We start from the raw sequence: 15,907 nt of genomic DNA, 5'->3' as shown, positions 1-15,907 counted from the left end.
GCCACCTAGAATCCGGTGACACGTAGCAAGGGCTTTGAATTCCACCCTGCTCCTCACAGGCAGCCAGTGCAGAGCCTGAAGTGCTGCCCTGGAGGACGATCTTCTAGGAATCCTCAAAGTAAGGCGAGCGGCAGCATTTTGCAGCACCTGTAGGCGGTTGAGAGCCTTTCCCGTGGCCCCCAGATACAGCAAATTGCCGTAATCTAGGTGTGAGGTGACTAAGGCATGCACCAATGTCCGACGAGTGGAAGTGGGCAGGAAATCCAAGACCTTTCTCAGAGTTCTTAAGACTCCAAAGCATGTCCCCACCACACGACCAATCTGGGATTGGAAGGCAAGGTTGGTGTCCAACCACATCCCAAGATTCCTGGCTTCCAGGCAAGGAACCGGTGTCTCTCCAAGGCAAGGTGGCCACCACGCCAACGTCCACACAGATGGACGTCCCCCCACCACGAGCACCTCCGTTTTGCTGCCATTAAGTTTCAGGCAGTTGGCGGACATCCAGGCTGCCAGTTCTTACATGCAAGCTCTGAAATTGTCCGCCACCAAACCGGGCGCGCGCGAAAGGGAGATGACCAGCTGCGTGTCGTTGGCGTAGGACACCAGACGAAGTCCATAGCTTTCCACTATGGCCGCCAGCGGGGAGACATACAGATTGAACAGGGTCGGGCTCAGGGACGAGCCTTGCGGCACACCCTGTCCCAACCCAATCTCCCTAGAGTAGCACTCTCCCTGGCGGACCTGGAAGCATCTGCCTGTCAGGAAAGATTGGATCCACCCAAGCGCAGCCCCTGATACTCCTCCATCATTCAGACACTGTAGCAAGATGGAATGAGCTACAGTGTCGAATGCTGCGCTTAGGTCCAAGAGGATCAGAGCCATAGTCTGGCCCTCATCCACTCCTTGTCGTAGAGATTCTGCCATCAGCAGTGCAGACTCGGTTGAATGCCGCGGACGGAATCCAAACTGCGAGTCGTGAAGCAGAGAGGCTTCCTCTACAAAGCTCATTAGCTGAAGGTTAGCGATTTTCTCAGCAACCTTCACCGTATAAGGCAAAAGAGAAATAGGGCGAAGGTTGTCCAGCCTGTCATAGCTAATATTAGGCTTTTTTTGTAGTGGAAGGACTACTGCCTGCTTCCAGGCCTCAGGGACAGAGTGAGTCCCAAAAGAGATGTTCAAAAGATGTCGAATGTACGGCTCTAAAGTGGGCAGACTGCCCATCAGCCGCCTAGGGGTGGTAGGATCTTTCGGGGAGCCTGATTTTATCGAGCCACAGATCTGAATGAGTTTTTCAGTGGGTGGTGTGACAAATGTGGTTAGCATCTTATGCCCCACCCTTATCCCACAATCCTCTGCTGTCTTAGAGGAAATGATGGTTTGACTAGGAAAGGCCGAGTAGATAGTAGCCACTTTATTAGCAAAAAACTCTGCTACTCGGTTGCAGCTATCCACCGTGCAAAATTCCTCAGGGACTGCTGCGGGCTTTCCGACCGAGAGAGATTTATAAATTAAAAACAGTTCCTTCGAGGAATTTTCTGCCTCCTTAATCCTAGTATTGAAGTACAACTTTTTAGCCTTTCTAATCAGTCTGTGATAGTTACACCTGCTTACAAGATAATTCATCCTGGATTCAACGGCATAGTCCAGTCTCCACTGTCTTTCTGCGCGCTTGCATGCGCTCTTAGCCATAGGCACCTCATCTGTGTACCAAAATGCCGATTTCAGGGCACGTCCCTCTGATCTAGCCGGGGCAAGCGGGGCAACCTGATCTAAGGCAGCCGTGATGCATTTGTTCAAATTCTGATTGGCTGTCTCTACATCCTCGCCCCCCGGGTCACCTCCCCTTATGAGTGCCTCATTGAATCTATCTTGGGAGAAGTTAGCCCATCTCCGCCTAGGATGATGTAGTGCTACCTGTTCCGGCGTTCTAATTCCCGGGATATAGATTGAAAAGGGCACCAGGAAGTGGTAGGACCAGAGAATGGGTACGGGGGTGACAACCTCCACTTGTTCCCAGTTAGCAAAGACTGGATCCAATAGATGACCCTGAGAGTGAGTGGGAAGTTTGCCTAACAGCTCAAGTTGAAGCGCACTAGGGGGCCACTCTAGGGTCACGACTATAAACTTTTAAAAATAAGCGTTCACTTTCATTAATTTACATTCGTGTCGGGTACCCCATCCCCCGATGCGTGCCCACATCTACATTTTTCCCCCCTCCCAGGCCACTTCTGGCCCCAGGGCCCCCCATCTCCTGAGGCCTGGCCTCTCTGTTGGTGACCGTGGGGGGACCCACAATGCCCCGACATTATGTGCAACAGGACCTGCTAACATGCCGTTCTTTAGCCCACTCTGCCACCCCAGTTCAGACATGACTATATGCAAATCAGTCTGACCCTGTGCCTCATGGGAACAGTCCAGCCCGAATTGCCAAGCCATGTCTTCCCTGGACTGGAAACAAGCTTCCGAGGACCGGTTTCTGGTATTCCAGCCGTCAATGTTGATTTGCATATGGCCATGTCTGAACCGGGGTGGTGTGGAGTGCAAAAAAACGATGGATTTAGGCCCAGATCTCTGTACTGGGGTGAATGTATGACATTGTTCTGCATTCTGTCCATCAACTGTTGTTTTTGAATCTGTCATAGCAAACAGCAATGTCCCGGGGGTGGACACCCAAGCACAATGCAGGAGCCGGCCCTGCGCAGTGACAGTCCACAGGACCATCAAGTGCTCCAGGAGGAGCTGCCCGGCCCCCCTCCCTCTATTTTCAAAGTCCCGGGTGGTGATGGTCCCTGGGGCTGCAGGAAGGCCGTGTGCCCTCCCATACCTAATTTACATAGCCTGAGGAGGTGGCGGTTGATTATACGATTACTCCGGGCCTGGCCCACCTGGGGGCTAATTTAAATGAAGTGGGGGAGCCCCCGCTTACCTTTTTTTTACATTTTGTCATCTGGATTTGCGCACCCAGCGAGCATTCAGACGTTTGAAAAAAGAAATTGGGGAGGCCTAGTGGGTCAGGGTGTTGGAGAATTTCACGAAGATTCGTCAAACGACGCCAAAGTTATTAGCAAATCAAAAAAACGCTTTTCCTTTGGAAACTAGGGGGCATATTATCAAGGGGGTTTATCTCCGCTTTTTTGGCTTTAAAAGCCAAGAAAGCGGAGATAAACTTATCTCCCTATTACCTAGCTGTCGCTAACACATTTAGCGACAGCTAGTAGGAGATAGCGACCATCTTGGGCCCCACTTTGCATGTCAGTGATATTTATTACTAATGACATGCAAAGTGGGCGTGCCAAGATGTTAGCGACTGAAAACAGTCGCTAACATCGCTATCTCCTATTACCAACTTTTGGAGATATTCGCGCTAAGCGCTAACATGGCTAAGAGCATTTGCTCGGCAATGCATGAATATCGCTGACTTTTCAGCGATATTCATGCATTGCGGCGATTTTTATCGCATTTGCGATAAACCTTGGTAATACCAAGGTTTATTTGCGGTAAAAATCGCCGCAGCTCAGTGGTAAATTTTTGTCTCTAACCAAGCAATAGCGATAATTATCGCTATTGCTTGGTAATATGCCCCTAGGTTCTAACTCTAACTACCTATATATATATTACCTACTGGTGGCCGCCAGTAGGTAGTTAAAGTTAGAACCAAGTTTCCATAGGAAAGCATTTTTTGATTTGCTAATAACTTTGGTGTTGTTTGATGAATCTTCACGTTATTAGCAAATCAAAAAATGCTTTTCCTAAGGATACAAGGTTCTAAATATAACTACCTACCTCTACACCCACTTGGGATAGAACAATTTTAAAATGGACATGTTGGCCAGACCCACAGGGGTAAGATGCGAAGTGGACTACGACACCCAGAGAGCCACGAGAGTGACCACGCCCATTGAGGAGGGTGTTTGTATAAATTACCACGTGCAATAAAAGATGTCGTCAATCCCATTACAGCGCCTCTGAGGAAAGGAAGCACATTCCTGAAACGCGTCAGGCGGATGATCTTAAGGAGGGGGATTCCTGTGCTGTCCAACGCGTGCCTGCAATCACAAGATATCGAAGTGAAACAGAACAGTCTTGCTGTGGCTCAAGTACGAATTGGGCAACTCGCAATCGAATTAATATATATGTATATATATATATATATATATATATTTTCACTGAAAAAACCATAGGTTTGACACCAGTTATAGTTAGCTGGAAATTTTACTGACATAAAACCAATGAAATTCCACGTTATAGTTAGTTGAACTCACTATAACTTGCGCGTGTAATGCGCTGCTGATGACATCACATATTACATTACTCATGACATGGTCAGTGACGTCACTAATGAGATCACTGATGATACCATCCTTGTGACAGAGAGACTAACCTACTTGCACTCTAAAGTAACCCTTAAAACACATTTTGAAAAAAAAAACTAACATATAAAAAAAGTGGACATACCTATACCAGTTACAACAACCAATTCAGTAATTCCAACATTTATATACACATCCAATAATTCACTAACAGTTCTATATAGTCACTCGTATATATACTCACTGATTATATATAGTGATACAGCTATACATCCTGTTATATACCGACAGACATCCAAAAGTAAATCACACACATATTCACACTTGCAAATAAACTAATAAACATCCATTTATTTACATAGACAGATATACACACAGTAGCACCTTACTTCTAAGTAAACTTACACTTACTTACTCTTTTAAACAATCACTTATAGAAACACATACTTATATAAACAGGAACTCTTTCAATCTCTCACTGTCACATATACTCACTTATATATATCAATACTTACATAAACTAGATTAAAACATATATCGTTACTGATAAACACTCATTCACTCACTAACACACACATATACACACTCAGCCATCCATACAGTCCTCCACATCCATTAAGACACTTATTTAAACATTTATTTTTACATCGACCTCTACATATACATATATAAAACATATTTATTTTTTAAAAAGACAGACATTCACTAGATGGTGTTATCAGTGATCTCATGAGTGATGTAATATGTGATGTCATCAGCAGTGCATTACACGCGCAAGTTATAGTGAGTCCAACTAACTATAACGTGGAATTTCATTGGTTTTATGTCAGTAAAATTTCCAGCTAACTATAACTGGTGTCAAACCTATGGTTTTTTCAGTGAATTTCATAGGTTTTTCAAATGCTACTTCCTAACTATAACGTGTGTAAAACCTATGGTTTTTTCAGTGAATTTCATAGTTTTTTTGAATGCTAGTTCCTAAGTATGTAATCACGTTCGTAACTAGATAGTGTCACCGCCTACACGTCCTGAGAAGCGCATGTAAAGTCATGTGACTTGAAAACAAGACTTCCAATTGGTTCTTAGTAGGTTCTGTTCTGGAATTTACACGAAGCACTCCACCCACTTTCCTCACAATCTTTTCTACTCTCAAGAGACAACAACGTCGAGCATCTTCCGGAAAACTTTGCTGAAATGGCTGCCCTTCCGCATTCATCTTCCGAATCTGAAGGAAATGAGCGACCACTGTTAAGAAGAAAAAAGGAATCTTTCATTTGGCAATTTTTTACTTATCCTGAAGATCAAAAGAAAGTGAATGCGTCAAAAGTAACCTGCACGATATGCAATTCGGAGCTCTCAAGGGCAAATCCAAATAAAAAATATTCCTTTTCTATACACACCATGCAGCGGCATGTTAAACAAAGGCATCCTGAGCATTATGCAAAAGCATCGACAAGAGCCCTGGCCACGCTATTACCATCAGAGGTGGCCAGCACATCTTCTGGTGGATGACCTGTATCTCCATCGAGTGCTGAGATGGACTTGAGACCATATCTTGCGAAGGTGCATATGAAATGCAACGAGTGTGGAGAAATTCTTTTGTATGGAGAGCAGAGCCTCGTTCTTATTAAACTCAAAATTGAAAGTCACAAATGCCCCAAGAAAAGATAAATTTCTTCACTTCATTTTCATACTATTACATACTGAAAAATGTAGTAGCAACTTTAAGAAATCGAAAGCATCATAACACTTCTTTCCCAAAAAAAAAAAAAAAAAGTTATTTTCAGAACGAACTCTTTCTACCAAAACGTGCTCCAAGAGCATATTATGAGATGTTTTTTCGCCGCTTTATTTTAGTGCGAGACCGGGTGCGCGCACCATCCTATCGCGTACAGGACCTGACACTTGCATGTGAAGTCATGTGACTTCTAAACAACACTTCTAATTGGTTCTTGGTAGTTTCTATTCTGGAATTTACACGCAGCACTCCACCCACTTCCATCACTTTCTTTTCTACTCTCAAGAGAGAACAACGTTGAACATCTTCCCGAAGACTTCGCTACAATCGCTACTGTTCTGCATTCATCTTCCGAATCTGAAGGAAATGAGCGACCACCTTTGACAAGAAAAATGGAGGCCACGCTATTACCATCAGAAGTAATCAGCACATCTTCCGATGGACGACCTGTATCTCCATCGAGTGCTGAAATGGACTTCAGACCATATCTTGCGAACGTGCACATGAAATGCACGAACTGTGGAGAACTTCTTGTATACGGAGAGCAAAGCTTTACTTTAATTAAACACACAATTGAGAGTCATAAATGCTCCAAGAAAAGTTACATTTCTTCAATTTATTTGGATAGTATGACATACTGAAAAATGTCGTAGCAACTTTAAGAAATCAAAAGCATCATAACACTTGTTTCCCAAAAAAAAAAAAAAAAAAGTTCTTTTCAGAACTATCTCTTTCCACCAAAATATGCTCCAAGAGCATATTATAAGATGTTTTTTCGCCGCTTTATTTTAGTGCGAGACCGGGTGCGCGCACCCTCCTATCGCGTACAGGACCTGACACTTGCATATGAAGTCATGTGACTTCTAAACAACACTTCTAATTGGTTCTTGGTAGTTTCTATTCTGGAATTTACACGCAGCACTCCACCCACTTCCATCACTTTCTTTTCTACTCTCAAGAGAAAACAACGTCGAACATCTTCCCGAAGACTTCGCTGCAATGGCTACCGTTCCGCATTCATCTTCCGAATCTAAAGGAAATGAGCGACCACCTTTGACAAGAAAAACAGAGGCCACGTTATTACCATCAGAAGTAATCAGCACATCTTCCGGTGGGGGACCTGTATCTCCATCGAGTGCTGAAATGGACTTGAAACCATGTCTGGCGAACGTGCACATAAAATGCAACAACTGTGGAGAACTTCTTGTATACCGAGAGCAAAGCTTTACTCTAATTAAACACAAAATTGAGTCATAAATGCTCCAAGAAAAGTTAAATTTCTTCACTTTATTTGGATAGTATACCATACTGAAAAATGTCGTAGCAACTTTAAGAAATCAAAAGCTTCATAACACATGTGCAGTCATGTGACTTTAAAACAACACTTCCATTTGGTTCTTACTAGTTTCTATTCTGCAATTTACACGGAACACTCCACCCACTTCCCTAGAAAACCAGTTTATCGAAAAACTTTTAAAGCCTCCTCTTATGAAATATTCGACATCAATCACATAGCAGAGTACTGAATAGCACTATATACACTCCGTCCCTTAATTATAAGAGACTTATTGCTATGTAAAAGCAACTTTTTTTTTCACGCGATAATGTGAAATGCTGAGCCTGTTACACAATTTGCTTTCACATATATGTTACTATTCTCCTTCGAGCACTAACACCGTAGAAAATACCACCAATAGCGGTGATATTTTTTACACCGAGAACGGGCGATTTCTATCGCTTAGAGCCCTTACAATTATAAAGTTTTATTTCCTAAGTCTCTGATCTCCAACTGTGCAACGTAGCTCCCCTGTGTGTCGTAATAAGGTCCATAAACAAAAACTACAGGGCCAGCATTATAAACATGCACAGAACCACAAAACGACAAGAGCCACCATGTTGATATATATCCTTAATATAATAAACCTCTGAGAATAAATACATATTTCCGTGGCACCCCATAACACAAATGTGGCGTCCTCTGACTCTGCTCCATTACCAAACACCGTAACTCCCCGCCCCCCTCACTTTTCACTAAACTCCGCACTCCACCCCACCCGGACCCCCTATTACAAACCCCCAACCTACCCTCCCTGCCCAAACCCACCATGAACCTCAAACCGCCCCTAGAAAACTTATAAGACACAGGATTACTAAAACTCAAAGAATACGCAACAGGCAGATAATGTAAATAGTACATAAAGGCACATATTTTTTCCATAATACTATTTAAAAACATGTTCTATTTTTTATAAATCTATCATGCATCTGACCCTCTAGAACTGCTTTCAAAACGTGAACTATAAACCTCTACTTTTCATTTTCAAACCATACACTTTCATCTGACCCTCTAGAACTGCTTTCAAAATGTGAACTATAAACCTCTACTTTTCATTTTCAAACCATACACTTTCAATTACATTATTTTTTTTTCCACAATTCATGTAATGTTGCACACCTTTTCTAAAATACACCAGTCCCTATCATTTATAAGGATTTATTTTCAGTCGTCATCAGTGACACTTTCTAAACATATAATAGAAATCACTATAACTTTTTAAACGACAATGCTAACGCGGTAAAAATAACCCTTCATTTGCTTTCCTTTAAGAATGCAGACTATGTACCCCACGCATGCGTTTCTTGATCTTTGTATTTGGCAGCGAATACCGACCTTGAATCGGAAGACATGAACAAGACCGCCATTGTCACATTTAAAACTGAACGTTGCATCTGCTCATACTCATATCTTTCACTAAGCTAACATTCACAGAAAGCAGCATTGATGTAAAAAAAATTTACCTTGCTTTACAACTCCCTCAAATCACTCCCTTATTTTTTAACGCATCCTCCAGTTCAAAAAAAGCTACTTTTTTGATAACCACTAAGCAATATATAAGTGACTAGACTCCTAGAAAATGTATGAAGTCATTCTGCTCCTCTCCACTGCATAGCCGGCGACCTAATTCTGTGGAGTTGCTATACAACCAGCGGTGCTGCGCCGTTTCCTTTACCATCTTGGGAAATTCAAAATGGATGTCCCTTCTGCCTTCGCAAACGAGCCGGGCCACTTAGAACTATTTCGACAGAGAATGCTTCTGTACTACGGCACCTTACCACTCTCAACTTTGAATACTTCATATCGATTATCATTTCGATATTAGTATTTCACCTGTGTGCAGCCTGTATTTCATTGCCTGAGCTGTGATTTCACGTGGGCCCTGGATTTATGTCTCTGCAATTTGGTACCTCCTGAACCGAATTACAATCACCTCATGAATCCGTTACTTGATCATGAACAGCTTTGTTACAACGGAGGGTTTATGGCCTTTTCAGCGATACAAGGAGTTCTGGGTCATTGGAATATATTCGCAGCGGTGCAAGATTTCCTAACAGAGAGCTACATCGAAAACCCACCGAGCTGCCCTATGATGGTAAAAGACGCTCCAATAATGACAGATCATGAATGCTCCTTTCATCTTCTCAATTGGATGGCTGACATGTTTTCAGATGATAACAATGTTTTCATGTTAGAGGCACTTGCTGCATACTTTGCCTACACAATGGACGGTTAACTCTTTCCTAACAGCGAGCTACATCGAAAACCCACCGACCTGCACTCTGATGGTAAAAGAGGCTCCGATTATAACAGATCATCAGTACTGCTTTACTCTTTTCCATTGGATAGCTGACATACTTTCAAATGATAAAACTGATTTCCTGTTACAAGCAGAAGCTACGTATTTTGCCTAAACAATGCTTCAATAACTCTCAAACAAGCCATTGACGTCCTCATTTCCTTTTGGTTTTCTATATTCTTCACGTTCTTTTCCATATTTTCTTTTGAAGAACAGACCTATTTGCTTTACTAACAGTGGACATTATGATTTCGTGTTGTTTGACAGCTGATTCATAAAGTAATGATGTATAACCACTTGCATTTTCATATATCGTTCCTAAACTGAAAGGCCAGAGACCTTCTTCCATTTATTAAAATATAATATACTTCCTTATAAGAGTGTACAATGTTTTTTTCCAACTATATTCATTTTTCTTCAACTATAGCGTTTGTATTCCATGTACTACTGACAATACCAATTACTGTGTTTTTTGCAATTTCTGTACTCATATTACATAATGATTTGCCTTTAAAACAGTACATTTCTAAATAAATATTTCAAATATTCACGTTTCTCTTTTAATCCATAATCTCAACTGAAATGATTTCATATTGAAAAACTATTCATGGGTTCCACATAACCTTAACTGTAGACACTGAAGACCTTATTTATAAAGACCTTCCGCCGCCAGTGCCTCATTTTTTAAAATGGGAAAAAGTAACGCACCGGTGGCGCAAGGCCTTCATAAATAAAGTCCTGAATGTTTTCTTTTCTCGACCTCACTTACTGATACTAGAACCTGCAAGCCAATTACGGCCTGTGAACTCTTTCTTAGTAGGTCGCGCACCGTAAAGACAGTTATACCACTGTTAACATTTTTTTTTTACTGTTACTAAGCACCAACACAGTTCCGCTTTACTCAGAGTTAATCACTGCTCCCACGCTTCTACAGGCCAGACGCTATGTCGTATTTCTCTCCTTATCACCCTTTCATCTTCACAATAACAAACAGTTCTCCGCCTGCCACCAGAGAACAGACTCAGATGCAGAGGCACCAAAGAGTGAACCCATCACCAACTGCCATCTCCGGCTGTTTCCATGGTTACACCTCATTCTGCACCTTGCTGAAGGCACAGGTTAAAAGTTCATGTCTTAACGTTCTACAACAAACTAAGAACACTATTTTCCCTCCAGAAACACCTGACAATACACAGCTCTGTTACATATCTTGTTTTTTCACACCCAATAGTACTTTTCGTTTAACATAAACATTAACATGGAACGTACTGTTCAATCTCCACTTGTTACAATCAACCAATCATTTTTATTTTTTAAACCACACCCAGCCTCTTCCTTTTTCTTTATTTAGAATTTCAACTTCTAACTACCATTCCACTTCCAGAACCGATCGGAGGACGACTACAAATCCCTTGAAAATGAAGGTCTGGCTAATAGGACACAGTTATATTCACTGGAGTGAAAAATATGCAGTAAGCAGACGAATTTGCAACCTCAGCTTACCAAATGTACACATAACATGGATTTCCAAAAGAGGATTGAAATGTCACCAATTGATTCCATTGGTGAAAACGTTTATGCATCTCCCAGAACCAGACCTTATAATTGTGCACTGTGGTGGGAATGATCTAGGCACAATCACTGGGGTAGGTCTGGAAATGCTTCTAAAAGACACCTTTCGACAATTGATGACACTTTTTCCTCGATCTGCCTTGGTATATTCCAATATATGCCAAAGACAGAAATGGAATTGGTCCAATCAACATTGTGCACAATTTGAGAAAGCAAGGAGACATGTAAATAAATCTGTTTCTGCGTTCCTCAGAGATTATAGCATGGGTTCTATTTACCACAACAACTTGCGATACCACATGCAAGACGTCTATAGGAGAGACAGTGTTCATTTCAGGAATGAGGGAAATAGAATCTTCCTCTGCAACATCAGGCTCTGCATCGGTACTTACTTATAAATGCAGAAAACACTCAATTAACACAAGGGCTCTTTTCAGAGCCACCTTATATCTAAGCACTCAAACTTCTGATTTATCTCCATTTTCACACTCTTGTGAATAGGTGTGCGCGACCGGGTGCACGCACCCCGTTATTTTTTCCCGAAAAAAAATATATTTTTTCGCGTTTAAGGGCCTTACTGCACACCCGGAGAAAACCTACGCAGCAAGACAATCTCTACCTTCTCCCCTTTCCATGTTTCAATGCTTTGAAATGAACAATATATTTACTCGCAGTGACAAAATGGTGGACAAAACTTCGAATCGAACGTTAACAGACGTCACGCAGCAAAAAAAAATTCCGCTCACGCGCGGCCGCTTGGGTGCGCACACGTGTGCGCGCCTATAGATATATAATTGACTTTAACTTTAATTTTCTCAACAACTACTGAACGGATTTACACCATTCCAAAAAAAGCGTAATCTGCGAACAAGACTCTACAGTTTTGGCAAATTTCTTATAAATCAATTCAGCCGTTCGACCTGTAGCTGAGTCTAAAGGTCCTATGGAAAATAACATGGAGAAAACACGTTTTGGGACCCCCTTATATCTCAGCCCCCACTTGACCAATCCCCCCCAAACTTTCAGGAAAGGAGCGCAGCGGACCGAGCCATCTTCTTTGAGAAATTCGCAAAGACTCATCCACCAGGGCCAAAGCTATTCTAAATAGAATGTTGAGGATTTCCTATGGAAACTAGGTCCTAACTATAACTACCTACTGGCGACCGCCAGTAGGTAATATATATATATATATATATATATATATATATATATATATATATATATATATATATATATATATATATATATATATATATATATATTTTACCTACTGGCGGTAGCCAGTAGGTATATATAGTTAGGATTTTTTTTAATAGGGATTTCTGAAAATTCTATGTTGAATAACTTTGGCGTTGATGGACGGAATTGGCTGAAATTTTCAGGAAAATGGCACATTTTGTATCTGAGCGTCCCCTGAAAGTTTGGGGGGGGGGTTCGTCAAGCGGGGGCCGAGAAAAAAGGGGGTCCCAAAACGTGTTTTTAACATTGAGTTTTCCATAGGGTTGTTGGACTCACTTTTAGCTCGAACGGCTGAATGGATTTCTATGAAACTTGGCAAAAATTTAGAGACTGTTTGCCCGATGTGCCTTTGCTAGGTCTCAAGATATGTGCTCCAGTGGATTTTGAGAAATTAACATTCAAAAAAATATATATATCTGTGACAGCGTCCCGGTTAGCGCCCCGGTTCGCGTACCAGACTCGTAACGGAAATTCGCGAGGAGAAGCGGATTGGCTCTCCGGTGACTGTCAACATTCTAAACAGTCCGGAGCGGCCGCCATCTTGTCTCTCGGTAGGATCGAGAGACAAGAGGTGGAAATAAATGAAGGGGGAAATGAATGAAAAAGGGCAAGGTAGACCCCTCCTGACCCCCTAGAATTGATGTGGGGGCTATTAAAGGGCCCCGCGGGTCAAAAAAATGTAAAAAAAAAATTCTGATTTTTCGCGGTGGAAGCGCTACCCGGTACACGAACCGTGTAGCTCACCGGTAGCATAACAGGAGTCCGCCATCTTGTGTTTCGGACAAATTTAGTCCCAAGACGGAGGATAAACAATGTTGGGAATGGGTATAAGGGGGCACGGGAGACATATCCTTACCCCCTAGGTTTTCTGAGGGTGGCTGAGAAGGCCCATATATGTAAAAAAAACCTGCCTTTTTTTTCAAATTTTTGCACGGTTAGCGCCCGGTCCGCGCACCGGGTAGCGTTCCGAAAAGCGTAACAAGAGGAAAACCATGGGAAACAGTAAAATAATATTGGTGGGTTATCCTGGAGGTGACGCACCTCAGCAACGCTATAATTGATTGGATGCCACCTCTGCATGTGGCGGTGCATAGTATAGTTTCCAAAACTATACTTTTTGTCTGTGCCTCGGGACAGAACTGCATCGCAATGAGGCATGTCACCAGCCGGGCATTGACCTTTTTTTGCCCTCGAGGGTAAGAAAAAAATTGCCATATAAAATGGTCTAAGCGGTGGGATTGCCGGGGCTCTTCACGCAAGAACTGCCTCGGCTCTACCTCCTCTTCCTCTTCTTCTTCCTCTTCCTCTGGGTTTGGAAGGAACTTTGCAGGTGGTCCTTCCTTCCTAGGTGGTTGTGGTGGTGGTGGGGGTCCACCAGCTGCAGCTACTACAGATGCCATGACTGAACAAGCAGAAACAGGTCTTCCTCTCACAAAGATGAAAGTCAGAGTGAGGAAAAAAGGTGGGGGCTTTCATCATTTGGGAAAAGAAAATGTTCTAAACCAATGAAAAGTGTTCATTTCAGCTCACATGACCTGTTACGCTTACGTTAGGCATCCCACTCCGCGCCCAGAGCGCTTCCGGGGTGCTGCGCTTCGCGCCTCGGGTCGCGCTCCAGGGCACTTCCGAGTGCGCTAACGCGGCACGTCATAAGACGGATTAAAAGTGGAAGTCCAGAGGATGTCATCCCTGCTAGATTAATGCCCACTTTGGAGGAACACCTAAGCCCTTTGATCACAGAATTAGTAAATCTGTCACTCACCTCAGGTACTGTCCCCAAGGAATGGAAGCGGGCACTCGTCAGACCCATAAGGAAAAACACCGCCTTACCTTGGTCTGACTTGACTAACTTAAGACCCATCGCTCTGCTACCTTTCCTGGGGAAAGTTATAGAAAAACATGTCAATCGTCACCTGTCCATATACATTGAACAAGTACAAGCCCTGGATGAATCCCAATCAGGATTCCGCCCCAAATACAGTACAGAATCCACCTTGCTGTCTGTTACTGATGATCTCCCCGCTTACCAGGACAAGGGCCTCTCAGCCATCTTGGTTCTACTAGATCTATCGGCAGCGTTCGACACCGTGTCTCATTCCATCCTGACTCAAAGGTTGTCGAACGCTGGCCTTAAGAACAAAGCCCTTGAATGGCTAAAGAGTTTCTTAGCAGATCGCACCCAGAGAGTCACCATGGGTGCATATCGCTAGATGGAAATTGAGATCTCCAAGGAGGTGCCACAGGGCTCATGTCTGAGCCCTACGCTCTTTAAAATCTATGTGGCACCCCTGGCAGGAGTGCTGCGTAGATACGGCTTTGTCCCCGTATCTTACGCAGATGATACACAGCTCCTGTTCCCCTTCAAATCTCTTTCCGCTGAGGTTAAGAACTCTTTCTCGTCTGGTATGAAAGAAGTGGCAAATTGGATGTCCAGCAACTATCTCCAATTTAATGTCAGCAAAACGGAAATCATGTTATTTGGGGAAGCCAAGATACTCTGGACTCCTGATTGGTGGCCATCTGAGCTAGGAGCAGTCCCTGAACCTAAACAGGTCGTGAAGAATCTGGGTATTCGACTTGATCACGACCTGTCAATAAAACAACATATCTGCTACATCTCAGGGATATGCTTCCACACCATTGGCTTGCTCCGCAAAATCTTTCCACTCCTACCTAACTCAATAAGAAAAATTCTTGTTCAAGCACTTATCCTGAGTCGGATCGATTATTGCAACGGTCTGCTACTCTCTGTCAACGAAGGAGTGCTAGATAAACTACAGGGTATTCAGAACACAGCAGCTCGCCTTGTTCTGAATGCCCCCCCGAGAACTGCCTCCAAACCCCTCCTTGAACAATTGCACTGGCTCCCAGTCAGACAAAGGGCAAAATTTAAAATATGCTGCCTAATTCATAAGTGATTGAATGGACAAGGACCCGTCTATCTTGAAAGGAGATTTATCCCTTATGTTCCAGCACGATCCCTCAGATCAAGCAACAATCTCCTCCTCGTGGTACCCCATGTCAAAAGAGCCAGACATGGAGGTAGAGCCCTGTCCACCATGGGTCCAAAGATGTGGAACGAATTACCTTTGGCTCTAAGGTTATGCAAAGAGCACCTTACTTTCCGCAAACAGTTAAAAACTATCCTGTTCAAAAATGAAATCTAAATCCCATCCCTCTGTATATCTGCTGTTTTATCGATCAAAAAGCGCAGAGATACTCCTGGCGGAGTGATTCAAGCGCTATATAAACTCACAAATAAATAAATAAATAAATAAATAAGACCCATTACGCGGCAACGCGATACGTCGCGCTTACGTGACACGTCACGATGTTGTTTTCGAATGTGGCAGTTGCGCTAACGGAACGTTTCCCGGTGCGCGGATCGGGTCGCGGCACCAAATTGAGCTAAC

Source organism: Lissotriton vulgaris, chromosome 9, assembly GCF_964263255.1.
Source record: "Lissotriton vulgaris chromosome 9, aLisVul1.2, whole genome shotgun sequence".
Lineage (NCBI taxonomy): Eukaryota > Metazoa > Chordata > Amphibia > Caudata > Salamandridae > Lissotriton > Lissotriton vulgaris.
Note: the sequence above shows the minus strand (reverse complement) of the source record.